At 38.7% G+C, this 6611-nt stretch overlaps 1 pseudogene; it reads left to right on the top strand.

The window, feature by feature from the left end:
* The first annotated feature begins 3321 nt into the window (after nt 1-3321).
* Nucleotides 3322-6233, top strand: LOC139037744 (spermatogenesis-associated serine-rich protein 2 pseudogene; annotated as a pseudogene).
* Nucleotides 6234-6611: the final 378 nt, after the last annotated feature.

Below are 6611 nucleotides of genomic sequence, written 5' to 3'. Positions count from 1 at the left end.
TGGTATTTTTTTCCTCAGTCTTCACAGGACGATATCCAGTCTATTTGATTCAAGCTGACTGGACAGTATCATCCCTCCACATAGATGTGGAAAAAGAGAATGTGGAAGCCAAGCAAATTGTTCCTTTTTAAATAGAATGACCTGAGAATTTAACTCACACTCATGTGACAAAATTAATCTCATGATCATATCTGGGTATCAGAGAATCTGGGCAATGCTTTTTTCCACCCAGGTGGTTATGTATCTGCTAAAACATGAGTGTTTCTATTAATTTAATAGCGACATAAAATGGATATTGGGAACTGTTAGCACTGTCCTCCACAATCCACCCTCCTGCCACTGAGTGTCTAAATGCCCTCTTTTTTCCTTCAGATCTAACTGGGGAATTTTTTAAAAATTTATTTATTTTTAATTGGAGAATAATTGCTTTACAATATTGTGTTGGTTTCTGCTATATATCAAGATGAATCAGCCATAGGTATACATATCCCCTCCTTCCCTCCTCCACTCCCTCTCTCCCCTCTAAGTTGTCACAGAGAACTAGGTTTGAGCTCCCTGAATCATATAACAAATTACACTGGCTATCTATTTTACATATTTGTTGTTCAGTGGCTAAGTAGTTTCTGACTCTTTGCAACCCCATGGACTGCAGCATGTCGGGCTCCCCTGTCCTTCACTATCCCCCAGGAGCTTGCTCAAACTCATGTCCATTGAGCCAGTGATGCTATCCTACCATCTCATCCTCTGTCGTCCCCTCCTCCTCCTGCCCTCAATCTTTCCCAGCATCAGAGTTTTTCCCAATGTCTTTTACATATGGTAATACGTATGTTTCAATGCTAATCTCTCAATTGGTCTCACCCTCTTCTTCCCTCTCTTCACTTTAAATACAGCATAACCACCCCTTCAACAGGAGAAACTCACAAGAGTCTTCTCTACTTAATTCACTTATCTTAAATTTCAGCATCTCTGCCTTAGGTCATCACAGGTTAACAGTCACCAAATATTTTCCTACAGTTCACCACTCAGTAACAAACTCAGGGTTTTGTTTTTGTTTTGTTTTTAACAGCATTATCCCTCTTGTAATGCCAGTCACCACAGTATAAGGACAGGAAGCTGGAGAATGGTAGGAAAAGCCACGGCTCTAAATTCCTCCCTGAGTCTTACACAGACTTAAGACAAGAGTTTATAATTTGAGGACAATACCTCACTTTGTCTCTCCTAATTTAAGGTGTTTGAGAAGTTTTGAGATCTGTACTTAGATATTTCTTTTACAACTTGTGTCGGTGGACTAAGAAACTAGTATTCAAATCTCTGAAGACATGCAGTTCATATTTATTTAGCAATTGATTTTATTAAAATTACCCAGTCCACACTTAACGGTCTTAAAGATGGTTCTCCTTTCCTTGAATTGAGACTTTTTATAGTCAGGAAATGCAACCCACTCCAGCGTTCTCGCCTGGAGAATCCCAGGGACGGCAGAGCCTGGTGGGCTGCCATCTATGGGGTCACACAGAGTCGGACACGACTGAAGCAACCTAGCAGCCGCAGCAGCAGCCTAGTCAGGAAGGGCAGAAGAAATATTTTATTCTGAATTAATTAATTCCCATAATCATCTATCATTGACTGTCAGAGTAAAACAGTGTTGAGTTAGTTTTCTTTTATTATATATTAGTCTTTTAATGATCCTACATCTCTACCTAAATAAAATGCCCTAAAAGTTAAAAAAAAAAAAAGAAAAGAAAAAAAGGAAAGGCCAATTTCTGCATTAAAAAGGACATAGGTTAATTCAGACTCATTCATGTCCTTGAGAAGTATAGTCCTCTCTCCCAGAGCAGCCTATGGTAATTGGACAGTCAGGTCACATAAGTTGCTATACTCTATGATGGTACCCAGGCACCCAGTTTTCTTTATTCTTATTACTCTGTTTTCCTGCCTGATAGAAGCTGGTTCACTAATACCACATCTGTTTTTCCCTAGGAATGAAGAAAGAAAGCCAATGGAAGACTATTATTTTAATTTTTAAAATTTGTAGCCAGAAGTTACTCTTACACCATTGGCTTTAATTCAATCACAGGCCACATCTGGCAGTAAGACAGGCTGGGGAGGAAGGTTCCTAGCTTTGTATAGAGTCTTATCGTTAAATGGATAGGTAATAAGTAATAAGGGAAAATTAGAAGTCTGTCATAGGGGAAAAAACAGTAAAGACATAGAAATAATTAAAGTTGTCTCTGGATATGGATGCAGGGAGAGGATAATTATGGTGGGAAGTCTTCATTTTCATAATTAAACTGAGCTGTAATTATTTGATACTTTTAAAAATCATATTACATGTAGTAGTTTGATTATATTTTAAAAATCAAACTACAAAACAATATATACCATTGTGAAATCATGAGGGAAAAATCAAAGGAGAGTGCAAAGACATAGCATCAAGATAAAATATATATACCTGGAAATAGTGCTGTAAGAATTTCTGATACAAAAGTTAACATTGAGAGCTTTGGATAGTATTTGTAGGAAGAAATATAGAGATTCCTAAGTTTCCTCAGGTTAGTAAAACAGAAGCTCTCCTCTTTTTTTTCTAACACCTACAGCATGGCCCCTTAACATTCTTATACCTTGAGGAACTATGAGACAAAGAACAAGAAAAAATGGAAGCAAAATAGATCAAAGGAAAATATATTTTAGCTTTTACTTTAGAATTCTTGCCTTAATCACAAAGCAAAACTGATAGTGAAAGACAGGCTTAGAAGTATGTATTATACAAAGGCACATGTTTATATTCATGTGGGGCATATGTGTGCCGTGTGTGTGTCTATGAAGTTGGAGAAAGAGGGGGCTTGGGATCTTTTTCAAATAATATAATTTCATGTTTTATTTGTGTGAAATGTTACGATTATTAACTAATTTCCTCTTATTTGTGTCAGACACATTGTCTATTTCTAGTCTTTAAATAGTAATATGAAATTTCAAAATAGAATGACAAAGTAGAAATATATATATATATGTTTTTGGTCTCATATTCCTCAATTCTAATACAATGTGACATTCATGGACATAAATTATTACAGAAGGAAAGAATTAAGAATATGAAAGTCTATAAATTTCATATATTCCTACACCATTGATTTAGGGCTGAGAAAACTGAAACTCAAATTATATATCTCACTCAAGATCATTGATAATTTTAGTTGGATCTGTAAGTAATAGAAGTCTAACTGCTAATGAGAATTATGAGAAGGTGATAGGATTTTGACCATATATGAATAGACCATCAGTCACACATATGCAGACAGTATGAAAAGATCTTTAAAGCCTTTCCTCTTCTCAGGCCCCAGAGCGTCCGGGACGCAGAGCCGGAACTGGGGAACGCGGCGACTGTGGGGGCCTGGGATAGAATCTCCCTGGAAAAAGAGACATGAATGTCTGCAATGATATTTCTTGACACAAATTTGATATGAGAGAAGAAAAGGAGATTGACGGCTAGTGAACAGGATTTCAAATAACCAGGATTTTATATTTATCACCTCCAACTACAGCCTTCGGTCAACTCCTTTTAAATCAAAGATAACTACAGTCAGAACCAAGACAAGGCAAAATAATACTTCTCTTCTGCATTTTTTGAGATTAAAGAAACCTGAAATGTCTAGGAAACAAAACCAGAAAGATTCATCAGGATTCATTTTTTATTTGCAATCCAATACTGTACTGGCCCAAGGAGGAGCTTTTGAAAACATGAAAGAAAAGATAAATGCAGTGCGTGCAATAGTTCCCAATAAGAGTAACAATGAAATTATCCTGGTTTTGCAGCACTTTGATAATTGTGTGGACAAAACAGTACAAGCATTTATGGAAGGTAGTGCCAGTGAAGTACTCAAAGAATGGACAGTAACAGGCAAGAAAAAGAACAAAAAGAAGAAAAGCAAGCCAAAACCTGCAGCAGAACCAAGTAACAGTATCCCAGATTCCAATAAATCGGTTTCCGTTCAAGAGGAACAATCTGCACCCTCCTCAGAGAAAGGTGGTATTAATGGTTATCATGTCAACGGTGCTATCAATGATACCGAGTCTGTGGACTCACTCAGTCAAGGTATGGAGACACTTTCAATAGAAGCCAGAGAACTGGAGGATCCTGAGTCTGCCACATCAGAAATGCTAGATAGAACAGGATCCATGCTGGAGAATGGTGTCTCTGATTTTGAGTCCAGATCTTTGACTATGCACCCTACTCAGAATTCTCAACAAAATAGGAACGCTGCCAAGTCTCTCTCAAGAACTACTGTAGGACCTCAGCTTTCAAATCTAGGCATGGAAGATGTTCCCCTCTCTTCCACCAACAAAAAGCTTGGTTCTAATATTGAAAAATCTGTGAAAGACCTCCAGCGCTGCACAGTGTCTCTTGCACGATATCGAGTTGTAGTTAAAGAAGAGATGGATGCTTCTATTAAGAAAATGAAACAAGCTTTTGCCGAATTGCAGAGCTGTTTAATGGATCGGGAAGTGGCGTTGCTTGCCGAAATGGACAAAGTGAAAGCTGAAGCAATGGAAATTTTGCTTAGCCGTCAAAAGAAAGCCGAACTTCTAAAGAAAATGACTGATGTGGCTGTTCGGATGTCAGAAGAGCAGTTGGTCGAGCTTAGAGCTGATATCAAGCACTTTGTTAGTGAACGTAAATATGATGAGGATCTGGGACGAGTGGCCCGATTCACCTGTGATGTAGAGACCCTGAAGAAGAACATTGATTCATTTGGACAAGTATCCCATCCAAAGAACAGCTATTCCACCCGATCTCGATGTAGCTCGGTTACATCTATGTCTTTGAGTAACCCGTGTGATACCTCTGCTGCTGCTGCTTCCACCTGTGCCTCTGCTCCCAGCCTTACAAGTGCTAACAAGAAAAATTCAGCACCAGGGGAGACTCCTACAACCACAGCAAACTCCGGTGGCCGATCCTACCAGCCTCATCGAGAGGTATTGCCAGGAAACAGACGAGGAGGACAAGGCTACAGGCCACAAGGCCCGAAGTCCAGTGACCCCACGAACCAAGGGCGACATGATAGCATGGGTCGTTACAGAAATAGCTCATGGTATTCATCTGGTCCAAGTACCAGAGTGCTCCATCCCATGCACCAGGAAACACTAGTGAACGGGGCCAGGCTCACTCTGCAGGGACCAATGGGACTGGAGCCAGCATGGAGCCTGGCCCACCCAAGCCCTCATTCAGGAAGGGGCTCCCCCAGCGCAAACCTAGGACTTCTCAGCCTGAAGTTGTGAACTCTTGAAAATGCCAGCCAATCTCTCTCTTCTTTCCCACACAATTCAACTTGGTAACTGGACTTTAGGAAACTTATAGTTAGATTTAATAACAAAAAAGTTTATGCATATTACTTTTTATGTCATTCTAAATATTTTGCCATTCCGAGTATTTTGGTTTCTTCTCTCCTCGTTTCCTCTTTACCATTTTTGGAAGGGAAGCTGTTTGTTTTTTTTTTTTTCTCTTGACCTTTCCCAGTGAGATGGATTGATTCTGACTTGTCATTTCCACCAGAAATCACAGGCAACTGTTGCCAGGTTTCCCAAGGGTAAGCAGTGTTCTTCCTGGTGCTCCAGGCCTTCCGGAGGCCTGAAGAAGCCTTCCTCAGCCAACCCGACTGTCCAGGAGTTCAGGAGGAGATGGATCACAGCTGGTCTTGCTGCCTTTCCATCTAAGCAGAAGCCGCATGTGCCTGTCAATTTCCCTATAAACAACAGCGTGACCAGGAGAGGCAGCGAGGGGGTTGTGTACAGCCCTGAATTAGCCAGAAAAGGGGAAATTGAATAGGTGAAGATGGAAGAACTCTGGGACACATTTGAGAATCTGCTTGTGCTCCTAGACTGTGCCTGAGACTGACACTCAGATTGCGGTTTTAGCCTCTTGCTTGGCAGCATAGCTTAACCTGCGGTTTCTTCCATATGCCCAAGCCTTGTTTTCTTTACTTTAGGCTGCAAACCAGTCTAGGGAAGTCTATGGGAAAGTAGCATTAATTCAAGGGAAAAAAGTATTTCTTCATTTCAGTGTTTGAAGATTTTTGTTGCTATTGTTCTCCCTCTTTCCTGATTCTTATTCTGACCCTGAACCAAATTTATAGCAATATAATTAGTGTTAATCTAAGGTATCAACCATCCAACAATTGCTGCAGTCAATCTTTAGACTCGAATAAATAAAAACAATTGCATAAACAAACAAAAAAAAATCTTTAAAAACTTGTAAGTTAAAAAAGGTTAGTTTAAAAATGATGACTATATAGTTCAAAATAGGAAGGCATTAAAGAAATATCATATCCTTACTGAAACACACATGTTTACATAATTACTTTAAATGTACAATACAAATTTATTACCTATTTTTATTGATGAAGTAAATCTTTTCAAAAATCTATTGTGATGGCATTTACATTGAAATAAATGTTTCTTGAATCCATAATTTAATAATTATCAATATTTTAATATGTAATGTGAGAATGTTATTGCATTTAATTTACTTTTTTAAAATTAAGACAATAGTAGCATGTAAGAACTATTTTTAACCACAAAAGTACATTATGTACAGTGAAAATAAATTCACAAATACA

The sequence above is a fragment of the Odocoileus virginianus genome, chromosome 12 (genome assembly GCF_023699985.2).
Source record: "Odocoileus virginianus isolate 20LAN1187 ecotype Illinois chromosome 12, Ovbor_1.2, whole genome shotgun sequence".
In the NCBI taxonomy this organism is placed as follows: domain Eukaryota; kingdom Metazoa; phylum Chordata; class Mammalia; order Artiodactyla; family Cervidae; genus Odocoileus; species Odocoileus virginianus.
The sequence above is the reverse complement of the archived record's forward strand: the minus strand, read 5'-3'. Positions and strand labels throughout refer to the sequence as shown.